Source organism: Phyllobates terribilis, unplaced genomic scaffold (genome assembly GCF_046119375.1).
Source record: "Phyllobates terribilis strain yellow unplaced genomic scaffold, ASM4611937v1 Scaffold_125__1_contigs__length_5108534, whole genome shotgun sequence".
NCBI lineage: Eukaryota > Metazoa > Chordata > Amphibia > Anura > Dendrobatidae > Phyllobates > Phyllobates terribilis.
The window spans coordinates 4,178,469-4,196,366 of NW_027362885.1; the positions used below are offsets into that span (position 1 = coordinate 4,178,469).

At 46.5% G+C, this 17,898-nt stretch overlaps 1 long non-coding RNA gene across 1 annotated transcript in view; it reads right to left on the reverse strand.

The window, feature by feature from the left end:
• The window catches only part of LOC141203882 (uncharacterized), a 314,099-nt gene extending 308,797 nt beyond the window's left edge, over window positions 1-5,302 (reverse strand). Inside the window, exons 1-2 of the long non-coding RNA XR_012274898.1 lie at window positions 5,217-5,302; window positions 331-398 (exon numbers count right to left, since the gene is read on the reverse strand). This is a non-coding gene — a long non-coding RNA (uncharacterized lncRNA). The remainder of the gene's footprint in view (window positions 1-330; window positions 399-5,216) is intronic.
• Between the last annotated feature and the right edge of the window lie 12,596 nt (window positions 5,303-17,898).

Sequence of the window (17,898 nt, forward strand, 5' to 3'; positions counted from 1 at the left end):
GATACAAGGTATAAATACTGACACACCATGAGACCACATATTACCACCACATAGTGACTGAATAATGCCACATACAAGGGACAAATATCGTCATGTCATGACCAAAGCACATAATGATACCACATAGTGACAAATAATGCTAAAATAATAAAAATGTAAAAAAGCTCTGTATATTGGGTCAGTGTACAGGTTATACAGTGATCACCAGTGACATTATACACAGGAGCTCTGTATATAGTGTACAGGTTATACAGTCATCACCAGTGACATTATACACAGGAGCTCTGTATATAGTGTCAGTGTGTGTGTATAGGTAATACACATACTCACCAGTGATGTCTCTAGGTGAAGTTCTTTATCTGCAGACCGATAAATCACATCTTCTATGCAGGACTTATCTATGCAGAAAATAACATAGTTAGCTATAACTGATCACTTCCAGAGCACAATCCACACTTTTCCCAAGATTTCTACACTGCATGAAATGACAAAAAAGCAACATAGTGCCGCACTACACAGTAACAGTGCTCCAGTGTCATTCTGTGCCTGCTCATCTGTCAGCAGACATATTTGTCTGATGGCAAAGATGTGGCAGAGCTGAAGACAGAAGACCCATGGATTACGTCAGAGCAAGGATTTTTTTATATTAATGATAGAGTCCCTTAGGCTACGTTCCCACGCGGAGTAATAGCCGCATATTCCTGCTTTTATGCGGCGCTTTAGAGCGCTCGCGTAAAAGCAGTGCCAAAGAAAGCTGGAAACGGCTTCCAGCAAAAGCTATGGCTTTTACTGAAAAGCGTTCAGACGCCGCGTTTTGCCACGTATTTTTGCGCGGGCGCTGTCACTGCAAAAGCGGCCGTGCAAAAAGAATTGACATGCCAATTTTTGGCGTTTTTTTTCGGCACGATTTCCCTATAGGCTACATGTTAACATGGCCTTGGAAAAAGCGCGCTGAGAAAAGCGCAACGTCGGCATGCAGTAGCGATTTTTTGCGCCGCGTATGAACGTAGCCTAAATGTGTTTTGTGTTTTATTTTTAATAAAAAAAAAATTCTGTGTTTTTTTTCTGTTTACTAGAAATTCATGGTGGCCATGTCTAATTTGGCGTGACAACATGAATTTCGGGCTTAGTATCAGCTGATAATACAAGCTGGCCTGGTACTAACCCTATTATTACCCAGGGTACTCACCACCAGGGCCGCTAGAAGGGCCAGCTAAAGCGCCTGGAAATTTTCAAGGGTGGCTGCAGGCTGCGATTTTCAGCGTGGGGGGCCAAGAACACTTGGGCCTTACCATGCTGAGAATCCCAGCCCCCAGCTGCCTTGTTTTATCTGGCTGGCGATCAACATATGGCAGGAGCACACACCTTTTTCTAAAAAAAAATATTTGAAATAAGTTTAAAACAAATATTCGGCTTCTCTGTCTTTTGATCGCCAGCCAAGGTAAAGCCAGGCAGCTGGGGGTGGCAGGCTGTAGCTGTCCGCTTTACCTGCGGTGAGAATCAAAAATTCTGCAGAGTGCTACATCATGTTTTTAAAAATGATTTATTTTCACACTTCTATATGTCACAGACCCAACAGCCAATCACAGATGCTGTCAAAGAGGAAGGGTGTCTGTGATTGGCTGTTCGAGTAATGTACAATCAGCCCATACATTCTAGTATGGTACTATGTATGGGCTGCTTTCAGGTTACTCAAGCAGCCAATCACAGACGCCCATTTTCTGTGTCAGCGTCTGTGATTAGCTGTTGGGCCTGTCACACATATAGAAGTGTGAAAATAAATAAATAATAAAACAAAAATGACATAGCGCTCCGCAGAATTTTTGATTCTCAGCGCAGATAAAGCAGACAGCTACAGGCTGCCACTTCTAGCTGCCTGGCGATCAAAAGTCAGGAAAGCCCAATGTTTTTTTTTAATTATTTAAAAAAAATAATTAATAAAAAAATGCGTGGGCTCCCGCCATATTTTGATCGCCAGCCTGGTAAAAAAAACAGGCAGCTGGGGTCTGGGATTCTCAGCATGGTAAGGCCCAAGCATTCTGGGCCCCCCACGCTGAAAACGGCAGCCCGCAGCCACCCCTGGAATTGGCGCATTCATCGTAGCGCCATTTCCAGGCACTTTATCCGGCTCTTCCAACGGCCCTGGTGGGGGTGGCACGCTGGGTAATAATGGGGTCAGTACCAGCTTTGTATTATCAGCTGGCACTAAGCCTGAAATTCATGGCGTCACGCCAACCTAGACATGGCCACCATGAATTTCTAGTAAACAGAAAAAAAAACCACAACACAGAATTTTTTTTTTAATAAAAATAAAACACAAAACACATGTAGGGACTCCATCTTTAATAAATAACAAATTCCTCGCCCTGACGTAATCCACGGATCTTCTGTCTCCAGCTCTGCAACATCTTTGCCATCAGATCAGACAAATATGCCTGCTGACAGAGATGAGCAGGCACAGAATGACACTAGAACACAGTTGTCAGAGAAGTGCTCAGCTGGCCTCCAGCCGCCGACCATGTTTTCCTGCGCGTTGCAAATAATGCATACTTTCAAATGCATGCCTATTTTTGCAATGCAAGTCTACGGTACATTGCGTCTGCGCTTATTTACAACGGATCCGTTGTAACGCACAGCATAAACGCAATGTTAACCCAGCCTAACAGCAGCGAGAAGGGGAGACGGAGCCCTGGAGACCGCCTAGTCAGTCTACTGGTGGTACTAGCATGCCCATTGCCCAGTATGTACTGCCAGACTCTGTGGTACTAGCATTCAAGCTCACATGGCATGTCCTGCCAGCCAGCCACTGGTGTTAGTACTAGCATGATAGTACCACACCACCAGTGGCTGGGCAAGGGGCATGCATGATGGTACCACCAGTGGCTGGCAGGACAGGACATGCTGGGCATGATAGTACACAGAGGCTGGCAGGACATACTAAGCATGATTCATGCCTAGTATGTCCTGCAAGCCTCTGTGGTACTATCATGCCCACCCGGCATGTCCTGCCAGCCAGCCACTGGTGGTAGTAGTACTAGCATGATAGTACCACAAAGGGCCGGATCCAGGTTTTTCTGGGCCCCGGGCGAAAGAGTCTCAGTGGGCCCCTTCAACACATACCACGATTCATGATGCACAGATACTGCAGAGAAATAAAAGTATAGTACAATGCAAAGATTTCACTTCTTATATTATATGAGTGATATCTATTTTAAATTCTACAATAGCTCAGAAACCGGCGAATCGCTCCACACAGTGTACTGGCCCCCAAAAAATGCTCCATACAGGATATTGGCCCCCATATAACGCTCCATACAGGATACTGGCCCCCCAAAAAATCCTCCATACAGGATACTGGTCCCCATATAACGCTCCATACAGGATACTGGCCCCCCAAAAATGCTCCATACAGGATACTGGCCCCCATATAACGCTCCATTCAGGATAATGGCCCCATATAACGCTCCACACAGTATACTAGCCCCCATAAAATGCTCCATACAGGATACTGGCCCCCATATAAGGCTCCATACAGGATACTGGCCCCCATATAAAGCTCCATGCAAGCTGTTCCCCCCACATAATGCCCTATGCAGGCTGTCCCGTCCCCCCTTATAATGCCCCATGCAGGCTGTCCCCCCCCATATAATGTCCCATGCAGGATGTCACCCCCCATATAATGCCCCTTGCAGGATGTCACCCCCCATATAATGCCTCTTGCAGGATGCCACTTCTCCCCCATATAATGACCCATGCAGGATGTCACTCCCCCCCCCCATATAATGCCCTATGCAGGATGTCCCTTCCCCCCCCCCTATAATGACCCATGTAGGATGTCCCTTCCCCTCCATATAATGCCCCATGCAGAATGTCACTCATCATATAATGCACCATGAAAGAGGTCACTCCCCCACATATAATGCCCCATGCAGGATATCACTCCCCCCCCCCATATAATGCCCCATTCAGGATGCCATCCCCCATATAATGCCCCATGCGGGATGCCATCCCCCATATAATGCCCCATGCAGGATGTCACTTCTCCCCCCCATATAATGCCCCATGCAGGATGTCACCCCGCCATATAAGCCCCATGCAGGATGTCACCCCCCCATATAAGCCCCATGCAGGATGTCACCCCCCTTATAATGCCTCATGTAGGATGTCCCTTCCCCCCATATAATGCCCCATGCAGGCTGTTACCCCCCCATATTATGCCCCATGCATGCTGTCACCACCCCCCCAATATAATGCCCCATGCAGGCTGTCACCCCACCATATAATGCCCCATGCAGGATGTCCTCCCCCCATATAATGCCCCATGCAGGATGTCATCCCCCCCATATAATGCCCCATGCAGGCTGTTACCCCCCCCATATTATGCCCCATGCACGCTGTTACCCCCCCATATAAAGCCCCATGCAGGATGTCACCCGCCCCCAATATAATGCCCCATGCAGGCTGTCACCCCTGCCCATATAATGCCCCATGCCTCCATACATAAAAAAAAATAAAAATCAAATATTCACCTCCCTCCTCCTCACCTGCTGCCGCTGCTCAGGTCTATACTCCTGCGTTGCCGGTGTCTTCCCGCTCTGCGCTGCCTGTGATGGCTCAGGGGAGGATGCGGTGGAAAGTCGTCACCGCACCCTCTGACCTGAGACGTCACAGGGAGCGCAGACCAGGAAGACAGCGGATCTGCAAAGGCACGGGGAGAGGTAAGTATCCGGCTGCCGCCGGGGCCCTGAGCAAGCGGGGGAGAAGGGCGGGCGCTGGCTCTGCTCTCCTCTGCCCATAGCCCGGCGGGGAGCCCGACGGCAAGTGGGCCTCCCGCCTGCTCAGGGCCCCGGCACTTGCCCGGGAGCTGACGCCAGCCCTGACTACCACACCACCAGTGGCTGGCAGGACATGCCGGGTGGGCATTATAGCACCACAGAGGCTGGCAAGACACACTAGGCAGGCATGATTCATGCCTATTATGTCCTGCCAGCCTCCATCATGCCCACCCAGCATGTCCTGCCAGCCCCTGGTGGTAGTACATGCTGCTAGGCATAGTACCAGTAACCAGAGGCTGGAAGCAAGACATGCTAGGCAATGGGCATGATGATAATCATGCCCACTGCCCAGTAGTATTTACTGCCAGCCTCGGCCAGGGGTCCTCCCAGTCACTCCCACCGATCCCTCCCCCCGTCCCGGCCCCTGCTTTTCATACTCACGCGTCGAGATGAGCGGCAGGCCTGCAGCCGCTGCCTGGAGCGACGCCGGGTCCGTCAGCGCGCACAGGAAGCAGTCCCAGGGCGATGACGTCATCACCCTGAGACTGACCTCCTGCGCACGCTCCGGCAGTGTCGCGCTGCGCACAGGAGGCAGAAGGCCACTGCGGCAGCAGGCAGAGCAGGGAGATCGCTCTCCAGAGGGCCCATCACTAATCATATCGGCAGTGCTCCGACATGATTAGCGAACCGGGGGGGCCCTCTGTTCTCTGTACAGGGGGTGTAGGGGGCGGGACTTGATGGAGAAATTAGGGACAGAATGGAGACATTGGGGGCAGAATGGAGGCAAAATGGAGACATGGGGGCCAGGATAGAGACATGGGGGGCAGAATGGCGGCAAAATGGAGACATAGGGAGCGGGATGGCAACATGGGGGAGGATGGGGGGGCAAGCTTGAGACATGGGGGGGAAATGGAGACATGGGGGGCAGGCTGGAGACCTTGTGAGGGGGGTCCTGTTACTGTGCAAGGCGACACTAGGTTGCTTTATTTTCTTTATCTTGTGCAGTGTAGAAGCTGGGGAAAAATTGGGGAATGTGCTCTGGAAACTGTTCTTGATAACTGTGTTATCTTATGCAGAGACGAGTCCTGGCTGGAAGAAGTGATGGCAGTCTGCGCTGGATGAAGAGGAAAAGCAAAGATGAAGGACTTCAACTAGAAATGTCACCGGTGAGTCAATGTGTTATCTGTACATTTACACTATACACTGTGTACGTTGTATAGAGCTCCTGTGTATAATGGTACTTATGGTAATATTAGTTTTCTTTTTTTTATTAATAATCAGTATTGTAGTATTCGGTCACTATGTGGTGGTAATATGTGATCTGGTCATAGTGTGGTGGTATTTGTCCCTTGTATGTGGTATTATTCGGTCACTATGTGGTGGTATTATGTGATCTGGTCATGGTGTGATGGTATTTGTCCCTTATACGTGGTATTATTGGTCATTTTAAAAAATATATGTAACACATTCCCATAAATAAAAATATACCTAAAAAGAATATTGGATATTATAAGAAATTTTTAATAGGTTAGCGTAGATTATGGCCCGGCCAGAAGAGTCTCCTTGTCGTGGTGGTGACTTAAAATATCTTTTGGCAAAAACAAAAGCTGCTGGCTATATATGTGATCTGCTGTTCAATGGGAAATGTTAATGTGTGATTGGTGAAGATGTGGTGCAGAAAGTAGAGTTTTTCCAGGAGTGGGCGGTGGGACTGTGGAACGTTTGAGGGATGGAGACAGAGCTGGGGTGGAGGTGGAGCTTGGATGGAGCCTGGCTGGAGTTTCAAGGGGGCCCAAAAATTTTGTCAGTATGGGGCCCCCAAATTACTGGTGGCAGCCCTGCATCTGATGGATGGCTCTAGGTTTGGTGAATGTCAGGAGAATGTGACCTGCCTGAATACATTGCAGGGCTGCCTCCAGGAATTTTAGGGCCCCATACAGCCAAAGTTTTTGGGCCCCCCTGAGACTTCACCCCAGGCTCCACACCAGCTCCACCCCTCGAACTTTCCACAGTGCCACCACTCACTCTTGGAAAAACTCCACTTTCTGCACCACGTCCTCACCAATCACATATTAACAGTTCCATCGAATACCAGATCACCTACATAGCCAGCAGCTTTTGTTTTGGCCAAAAGATTTTTTTAAGCTGCCACCACGACAAGGAGATTCTTCTGGCCGGGCCCTACTCTACTCTAACCTATTAAACATTTCTTATTTTTACCTAAAACTCTTTTTAAGTACAGTATATAGGAGCTCTGTGTATAGTATGTAATGCATAGTGTAAATGTACAGGTAACACACTGACTCACCGGTAACGTCTCTAGTTGAAGTCCTTCATCTTCGCTTTTCCTCTTCATCCAGCACAGACTGCCATCACTTCTTCCAGCAAGGACTCGTCTCTGCAGAAAATAACACATAGTTATCTAGAGCAGTTTCCAGAGCACATTCCCTAATTTTTCACCAACTTCTACACTACACCTAATGAAGAAAAAAAGCGACATAGTGCCACCCTGCACAGGAACAGGGCCCCCTCCCCACTGAAAACAGCATTCTCAAAAATAAAACACATCACACTTGTAATAATATCCTTTTATTAGCCCCTACAGTAATAATGTCCCACATCCTGCTTCCATATGTACTCCATTCTGGACCCCATATGTCTTCATCTTGCCCTGATATGTTCTCCCATCCTGGCCCCATGTGACTTCATTCTCCCTGCATATTTCTCCATTCTGGCCCCCATGTGTTAGCTCGCATTCTGCCCCGCATGTGTCAGTTCCCATTCTGCCCCCCATGTCTCAGCTCCCATTCTGCCCCCCATGTCTCAGCTCCCATTCTGCCCCCCATGTCTCATCTCCCATTTTGCCCCCCATGTCTCAGCTTCCATTCTGAACCCAATTCTCAGCTTCCATTCTGCCCCCCAGGTCTCAGCTCCCATTCTGCAACAATGTGTCATCTCCCATTCTGCCCCCCATTTCTCAGCTCCCATTCTGCCCCCCAATGTATCAACTCCAATTCTGCCCCCCATGTCTCATCTCCCATTTTGCCCCCCGTGTCTCAGCTTCCATTCTGACCCCCATGTGTCATTTACCATTCTGCCCCCATGTCTCAGCTTCCATTCTGCCTCCATTTCTCAGCTTCCATTCTGCCTCCCATGTCTCAGCTTCCATTCTGACCCCCATGTGCATGTGTTAGCTCTCATTCTGCCCCCATGTGTTAGCTCTCATTCTGTCTACCCCCATGTGTTGGCTCTCATTCTGCCCCCCTTGTCTCATATTCCATTCTGTCCCCCATGTGTCATCTCCCATTCTGCCCCCCATGTGTCATCTCCCATTCTGCCCCCCATGTGTCATCTCCCATTCTGCCCCCCATGTGTCATCTCCCATTCTGCCCCCCATGTGTCATCTCCCATTCTGCCCCCCATGTCTCAGCTTCCATTTTGAACCCAATTCTCACCTTCCATTCTGCCCCCATTTCTCAGCTTCCATTCTGCCCCCAATGTGTCAGCTCCCATTCTGCCCCCAATGTGTCAGCTCCCATTCTGCCCCCCATGTGTCAGCTCCCATTCTGCCCCCCATGTGTCAGCTCCCATTCTGCCCCCCATGTGTCAGCTCCCATTCTGCCCCCCATGTGTCAGCTCCCATTCTGCCCCCCATGTGTCAGCTCCCATTCTGCCCCCCATGTGTCAGCTCCCATTCTGCCCCCCATGTGTCAGCTCCCATTCTGCCCCCCATATGTCAGCTCCCATTCAGCCCCCCCTGTCTAATCTTCCATTCTGCCCCCCCATGTGTGAGCTCCCATTCTGCCCCCCCATGTGTCAGCTCCCATTCTGCCTCCACGTCTCCTCTACATTCTGCCCCCATTTTTTTGCTCCATCCAGCCCCCATGTGTCTTCTCTCCATTTTGCCCCATGTGTCAGCTCCCATTCTGCCCCATGTGTCATCTCCCATTCTGCCCCCATGTGTCATTTCCCATTCTGCCAACCATGTGTCATCTCCCATTCTGCCCCCCATGTATCATCTCCCATTCTACACTCCATGAGTCATCTCCCATTCTGCCCCCATGTCTCATCTCCCATTCTTCCCCCCTGTCTAAGCTTCCGTTCTGCCCCCCATGTGTGAGCTCCCATTCTGAACCCCATGTGTCAGCTCCCATTCTTCCCCCCTGTCTAAGCTTCCATTCTGCCCCCCCCCATGTGTTAGCTCCCATTCTGAACCCCATGTGTCAGCTCCTATTCTGACCTTCATGTCTCATCTCCCATTCTGCCCCCATGTTTCATCTCCCACTCTGGCTCCCTTGTCTCATCTCCCATTCTGCCCCCTGTCTAATCTTCCATTCTGCCCCCCCCATGTGTGAGCTCCCATTCTGCCCCCCATGTGTCAGCTCCCATTCTGCCTCCACGTCTCCTCTACATTCTGCCCCCATTTTTTTGCTTCATCCAGCCCCCATGTGTTTCTTCTCCATTTTGTCCCATGTGTCAGCTCCCAATCTGCCCCATGTATCATCTCCCATTCTGCCCCCCAAATTGACTCCCATTCTGCCCCCATGTCTCATCTCCCATTCTGCCCCCATGTGTCATTTCCCATTCTTCCCCCCTGTCTAAGCTTCCATTCTGCCCCCCCCCACATGTGTGAGCTCCCATTCTGACCCCCATGTCTCATCTCCCATTCTTGCTCCCATGTGTCATCTCCTATTCTGCCCCCCATGTCTCATCTACCATTCTGCCTCCATGTCTCCTCTACATTCTGCCCCCATTTTTTTGCTCCATCCAGCCCCCATGTGTCTCCTCTCCATTTTGCCCCATGTGTCAGCTCACATTCTGCCCCATGTATCATCTCCCATTCTGCCCCCCATGTATCATCTCCCATTCTGCCCCCCATGTCTCATCTCCCATTCTGGCTCCCTTGTCTCATCTCCCATTCTGCCCCATGTGTCATCTCCCATTCTGCTTCCATGTCTCAGCTTCCATTCTGCCCCCCCCCCCCCCCCTCCCATGTGTTAGCTCCCATTCTGACCCCCATGTGTGAGCTCCCATTCTGACCTTCTTGTCTCATCTCCCATTCTGGCTCCCATGTCTCATCTCCCAGATTTCCAGTGTGTAGTCCCAGTCAATGTATAGCAGTCATCACCAGACAATGCAGATCAGGCACTAGAATAGCTTACAGCCATTGATCTTTGGGGATACAGTATATCACAAAAGTGAGTACACCCCTCACATTTTTGTAAATATTTTATTATATATTTTCATGGGACAACACTGAAGATATGACACTTTGATACAATGTAAAATAGTCAGTGTACAGCTTGTAAATTTGGTGTGCCCTCTAAATAATTTACACAGCCATTAATGTCTAAGCCACTGGCAACAAAAGTGAGTACATCCCTACTTGAAAATGGCCAAATTGTGCTCATAGTGTCAAAACTTTGTGTGGCCACCATTATTTTCATTTTGATTTAAATTATTTATTTATCATGAATCAAAAAAGTAAAGACAAATCAGAGATACAACTATGGTGGAACAACATCTGGAAATAAGATATTACAGGAAGATCAAAAATTAGAAATCAAACAGAAGTGCCAGTTGAGTAGAGCTAAAGGTGAGGATTAGTTCCGACAAGAGGAAGAGAATTAAATAGATGATTCGTGGCCACCATTATTTTCAAGCAGTGCCTTAACTCTCTTGGGCATGCAGGTCACTAGAGCTTCACAGGTTGCCACTGGAATCCTCTTCCACTCCTCCATGATGACATCACGGAGCTGGTGGATGTTAGAGACTTTGCACTCCTCCACCTTCTGTTTGAGGATGCCCCACAAATGTTCAACAGGGTTTCGGTCTGGACACATGCTTGGCTAGTCCAGCACCATTTCCGGTGACTACCTCTTGAAGCTCATCAAGAGAATGCCAAGAGTGTGCAAAGCAGTCATCAAAGCAAAAGGTGGCTACTTTGAAGAACCTAGAGTATAAGACATATTTTCAGTTGTTTCACACTTTTTTGTTAAGTATATAATTCCACATGTGTTAATTCATAGTTTTGATGCCTTCAGTGTGAATGTACAATTTTCATAGTCATGAAAATACAGAACAATCTTTAAATGAGAAGGTGTGTCCAAACTTTTGGTCTATACTGTATATATACTACTATATATTCCACAGGTATATTTGTGTACACATACATATTTATATATAGCAAGAGACAGTGCTATATATACTGTATATAAGCATTCGTTTGTTATATAGACAGAGGGGCTCAGCATAATGTGCAGTTACATAAAGTTGCGCTATATATAAATCTATAGATATAGAGAGAGTCAAAATTGGAACATCACCATATCTTCAAAATATCGGGTGCAAGGCCCCCAAACAGATATCCATAAGTATAGACAGTATAGCAAAAAAACGGCAGGCAGCGCTCCAAAAGGTCTTTGAAAAAATATGGACTTTATTAGCCCGGCGTGGCGACGTTTCGGTTGCGGTGCAGTGATCAAGCAGTGATGAAGGTTGTCTGCAACTGAAAAACGTCGCCACACCGGGCTAATAAAGTCTATTTTTTTTTTTGGAGAGCTGCCTGCCATTTTTTTGCTATAGATATAGAGAGATATATGGAAAAAATATCAGCAACCGGCCAAAAACCTTCAAATTAGGAAAAAATAGAATGGAAGCAGCACTTCTCTGAAAATAAGTGATGCGCACTTTATTCCCCCATCTGATCTGGATGGATAATGTCGGCCTTTTTCACTTATTTCCACTGGAGCGCTGCTTCAACTCTTAACTTGCTCCATTTTTAGCCACGAGATGTAAATGTGGATCTTTATTCGCAGATATGGGTGATACATGCTGTGGTCACTCTGTAGCCTTCTCTCTGGCTCTACACACAGTATATATAGACAGGAGACCCTTTATATAGATTGTCCCCCTTTCTATTACAACCATTTGATAAATGAGCTCTTAGGGTCACTACACTGCTGACCAGAGGCGCTGCCTAGCAACCAGCCTCTGGGGGCGCCGTGCCGCCAAACCCAAGATGGCCGCTCCCATAACTGTGATTCTCTTATTTGATAACGCAAGTAATTCTTCCAAAGGTAATTCTTCTGTGGGTTGTAGAGTCCGTCTCATGCTACTACGAGTGTGAAAACACAACCAGCATTCAAAAGTGACCAAAACATCAGCCAGAAAGCATTGGTACTGAGATGTGGTCTGTGGTCCCTACCTGCAGAACCACTCCTTTATTGAGGGTGTCTTGATAATTGCCAATAATTTCCATCTATTGTCTATTCCATTTGCACAACAGCATGTGAAATTGATTGTCAGTCAGTGTTGCTTCCTAAGTGGACAGTTTGATTTCACAGAAGTTTGATTTACTTGGAGTTATATTCTGTTGTTTAAGTGTTTGTTTTTTTTTGCGCAGTGTATATTTTTTTAATTACTTTTTATTAGCTTTTTAGGGGCTTGTCATATTGTCAGAGTCCTAGCTTTTTCATTTTTCTGTAAACAGAACTGTATGAGGGCTTGTATTTTTGTAAAATGAGCTGCTGTTTTTATTGGTGTCATTTTGGAATACATATGACTTTTTGATCACTTTTTATCATTATTTTTATTTGGCCTCATGGAGAGATGGAAGTGAGTGATAATTCAGAGTTCGAGGCTGCAGGAAGATGCGCCCCTGACTCAGAACCATAAACCCATAGTTCTAGTAACAATACAACCTTAGTCAGTTAGAGGCACGAGTCAGCTGTGAACCCAACCCACTCCCACCTTGTATGACCCGGTCACAGCTCCTGAGCCCACTCCATGCACTCACAACCATCACCCGCTGTACATATACAGCTAAGTAAGATTCCCATAACACACGTAGGAACAGAAAACCCGGAGTTCTAGTAACAACACAACCTCATTCTCAGGAGGAAGCAATAACAACGTATAGGGAGGCTGTAGGAAGGAGCCGGTGAGTTTACGTGTTACATTGTAACTGTGCAGACTACTAGAGGCTCAAAACTTACTTATTGAGAAATTAATGTTTTATGTCACTGTAGAAATTATAAGTAATAGGATATGAAAGTCATGACAGAATGTCCAGTGTTACCACCTTTCTATATATCACTTACTGGTAATAAATACAGAAATACACGAGGTACATGATGATGATGTTCAATAATTCATAATTTTATTTTTTTCTCCTATCAGTATGTTTTGAGTTGTGGGAGGAAACCGGAGTACCCGGAGGAAACCCACACAGACACGGGGAGAACATACAAACTCAGTGCAGATGGTGTCCCAGATTTACACCCAGGACCACCGTGCTGCTCGCCAACAGCGCTAATCACTGCGCCACCGTGCCGTCCTGTAGTATGATGGTCCTACATCTCCAAGCAGCATGCCACCAGATGAGGTATGGGGCAGCAACAGAGAATGCAGGAGGTCATGGTCTCTGATATGTAACAGAGTAGATGGAAGAACTCTGGACAAGAGACCAATGGTAAAGCTCAGGGGTGGGATTCAAATAGACCCCGCCTGTTTCTTCAGACACCCAGGTCCATGCCTCCCTGACCCAGTAGTCAGGTATTGGGGGGAGGGAACTGCTTTACATTTCCATTGCTGTTATTGCTGCGGCTTTGAATGTTCTTCCACCTGTCGCTGATATAGGAGAAGCCACAGAACAGCCGCTGGTCCTCCGGGGTTATAGGTGGTTTCCGAGCTTCAGTGTGGGACATCACTTGCTGCAATTCAATTTGTTTGCTCATTTGCATCACTAGGATCTATAGAAGAAAGACAAATCAGTCTGGTTAATTCATTAGGTATTTCATTATATTAGTCCCCTCCTTAGGGCAGTTGTACAGATTGTGGATGAGCCGTGGTAACCGTGTGCAGATTACCCCTAATCACCACCATCCACCGGTACTTTTAGCTTGAGAACAAGTCAACTACTGGTGGTGCCTGGCAATCTGCGGTATGCACATCGGCTACAACTGCACCACTAGGCTGCGCTCACACGTTACAACCACATTGGTTTCTTTTGCCGCAGTATCGACAAAAATGCATACTTTTGTTGTGGTTTTCCCCAAAAAATAGCAAGAGCATTATGGCGCTTTCACCAAGAAAATGCACAGTGTGAACGCAGCCTAATGGATCCAAGTTTTTAACTAAGTGGCCGTCTGGAGAATTGGGGACAATAATTACACTTTTGAGAAATATGTAAAGGCCTGCCCATCCTGCCCCATGCTGTAATTCCACACGTTTACCAGCAGGGGAGGATAAACACATTCTGGCCTACACTGTGTATGATTATTACTCATTATTTGAGTATTTCTTACACATATTGTCACATTACACAAACGAGGAGGTGACATTATAATAAAATAATGCTGTGTACTTACAGGTGTCATTGTAAATGGTGGACGTAACCTTCCTGCCTCCAATTCCTCCCAGTTTATGGGCGAGAAGAATGGATGTCCTTTTAAATTGCTGCAAGCAACCTGTCTCTTCTCTGGTGATTTACACAAGAGCTGCAAATATATAAGAACCATTATTATATCACAAGTAGTCATATGAATAATCCCAGAAAAACATCAGTGTCACAAATGTATTCTCATTTTCTTATAGAAAGATGAATTTATTATAACAACTATTGCTATAGAGAAGTAGGATAGGACAGAATATTACAGGATATTACAGGATAGGACAGGATAGGATAAGATAGTACAGGTTAGGATAGGATAGGATAGTACAGTACAGGATAGGATAGTACAGTACAGGATAGGACAGGACAGTATAGGATAGGACAGGATAGTACAGTACAGGATAGGAAAGAATAGTACAGGATAGGATAGGATAGTACAGCATAGGATAGGAAAGTACATTATAGGATAAGACAGGATAGGATAGGGCAGGACAGGACAGTATAGGATAACACAGGATAAGACTGGACAAGACAGGACAGGATAGTACAGGACAGGATAAGACAGGACAGGATGGGATACGATAGGACAGGTTAAGATAGGACAGGATAGGCCGTCTGTAGTAGATCAGATGGGGGCCGATGCCCAATGATCATGATGATTAGCTGTTTGAAGAGATTTTGGTGAGCTCCGTGGCCTCTTTATAATATGAATAAGGCTGTACATAAGAACTCTGTACATATAGGAGGGGCTGTGCCGGGGGCTGCAGCTTTGTCCCAATCACTTGTATTGGATAAAGCTGAAATACCCAACACAATGGTGATGAAATGTTCAGCGTGTTATCACAACTCATGACAGTCCTATCTGTTCTATGTCTCCAGATATAAGGGTCTAATTACTCACTGTCTCTATGATGTCCCTGATGTTAGAATCCATGGTGTTCGGATAGCGAGGTTTATCATGCTGCACTGAACGCTTAATCCTTAGTCGATTCCGACCAGTATAGAACGGGTAAGATCCTGTGGCCATTTGGAAGACTGTGATCCCAAAAGAGAACAGGTCGACCGTGTAATTAAAGGGCTGCTGACGATGCATCTGTGGAAAGATCAGATTAAAAGGATAAGTTAGTATATTTTCCATCCTGGGAGACAAAGCAACCGTGGCCAGGTTTACCGGTAATGTTCCTCCACTCCTAAGCCCCCATATACATTAGATAGATGTTGGCCAAAAGATCATTGTTAGCTACCTCCCCCATAAACAGGAATGCACGGCTCGGGCGAGAGCTCCTTTGTTCTCTATGAGAGAGAAGCTGCTAGACTCCTCCGAAGAACAAAAGATCGGTCATTGGAAATCCGATGTGCTTTGTTTTTCTCCTCCCGGATGAAGACTTGAGAGGTCCTCATACACATTAGACTGTTGGCTGAACCCTCTGATATTGGCAGGTTCGGCTGACTTACGTCTTATATGTATGGGGGCCCTTACACAGTCCATCAATTAGACAGCGTTAGTAAATGTGGGCCGCTGTGGTGATGGGTCTGTGATTGCACAAGCTCCACAGTAAATGAAGATCGCAGGTGGATAATAAGATATGAGATATCAGTAGTCACATAGTCACCTCAGGAGCCATATAGCCGGGAGTGCCGGCAAAGTCACTGATCTTCTGAGAGCCAAATACATTCATTGCAGCAAGGCCGAAATCAGCGATCTTAGCGTGTCCATCGCTGTCCAGAAGGATGTTGTCTGGTTTTAAATCCCTGAAAAAAGAAAGAAAAATAGTTCTGTGAATCAGACGTGGATCAGTTGTAGTGCTTGGGTTGCTGTGGGGGCGGCTGCACAGGACCACTCACTAAACACTGGGGGGCAGAGTTACTAATCCCGTCTTGTGAAGACGTTTACCAGACTGAAAACACACCAAATTTCATCACAGTAAATTTGGAGCATCTTTAGTGACTTTTGTCTGACATTACACCACCTATTATTCGGATTACTTAGTTCTGGCACATTTCACTATTTTACCTTCTCCTATGTATAAAAAAGAAATGACTTATTACCGGTGAATAATCCCCCGGCTGTGGAGAAACTCTAGTCCACTCAAGATTTCTGCTGCAAGGAACCTAAGAAGGAAGAAAAAAAATCCTATCAGCATTAATACTTCTATAGAACCACCAATTACTATGATGGGAGACAGCGGCCACAGATGTCACAGAGCTGCTGTTCTCTTACCTGGTCGTGCAGACATCCAGGGGGGCTCTGGAATTGATAAATGCAGTCAAGTCGCCACCACTCAGATATTCCATGGCATAAAATGCATAGTCCTGTGTGAAAGGAGGGAAGATGATGGTAAATAATGTGGGTTTTATCCATCCTGATAACATTTACCATGGTTCAGGGAACTATACTGTATGTTCAGGAAAAAATGGCCCCATGATCTGCAAACTCTGGAGGCGTACGAGTTCAAGATTCAGTCAAAATCCACTAACGATAGTCATCAGTAATGGCGGCAAGGGCACACAGCAGATCTTTTCATTTGCACTGGCCAAGATTGGATTTGCACTCTAATGTAAGCAACTAAACATGATGGGGGGAAAGGGGGAATTTCTAGAAGGAAAGGAGTCTTACCGCTGTCTGAAAGGTGCCATAGGCGTGTGTGAAGAATCTGCTCTCTCCAGTGATTTCCAGGACCTCTCTCTCTAAGTGGATGGTGTCTCTAGCGTTCTCCACCAATTCCCTCTTCTTGACCATCTTGATCGCCAGCTGGTGTCCGCTGGTTTTATGTGTGGCCAGCATCACCTTGCCAAAGCTGCCCTCTCCAAGCTTCCTGGTAAAGGTGAAACTCTCCAGGGAAATACGGGCAGTCACTGGGTCTGAAACGCTGGTGGTCTGAGCACCAATTACTCCTAGAAAGAAAAACAGATAGATGAACTAACAATTAATTTTACTGTCGCACTCGCATATAATGCTACAATAAATTGACAATTATTTTAACCCAGTCATGAACTTTGAACATGATGAAGCTGGATACCACCATGTTCCGGCCGGAGAGCCCCAAGTATAGAAGGTGGAGAGCTCTGATGTACATGGTAAGATGTACGGGATACGATTATGTCATTAGGTTACATTTTGTAAAATAAATTAACACTATATAAAGCATGGATGTGGTTTGTGACTTAATGACTATAGACTTTACCTTCTGGAGCTTGGTAGATGGCTTTGTCATTCTCACGTCTTCTCTTTGTAGTGGTCTCAGTGTCAGATGTCCTCTTTCTCTTAAGTTGTTCTCTACAACTTAGATCTTCACCACTCTCATGATGTTTTTGAGAGCTCCTTGTTTTAGCTGACCCGCTAAACCTTATTACAGAGGTATCATCCTTTCCACTCTCAGATTCCACCATTCTCCCTCTCTTATTTGGGGTTTCATCTGCCTTCTCAGGAGATGTGTTCCCTCTTTTTTTCCCCTTCTTAAGGGTCTTTTTCTGTAGAGGATGCCCAAAAGATGTTGTACAGGGATCTTCTGTCTTCTCAACAGGTACATCCTGTATAATGTCCTGAGAAGTTTCTCCTCTCTGAGAAAAATTCTCTTCCATGCATCTCTTTTTAGCGCTCCTCTTATTCTCCTCACCACACTTCCTCTTTCTTCCCATGATAAGTTAATATCAATGAAAAAGAATTTGCTAAGTACGCAAAAGTCGTCCTCACTCTTCAACAGTTGAAGATAAAGTAAGAAAAGTGAC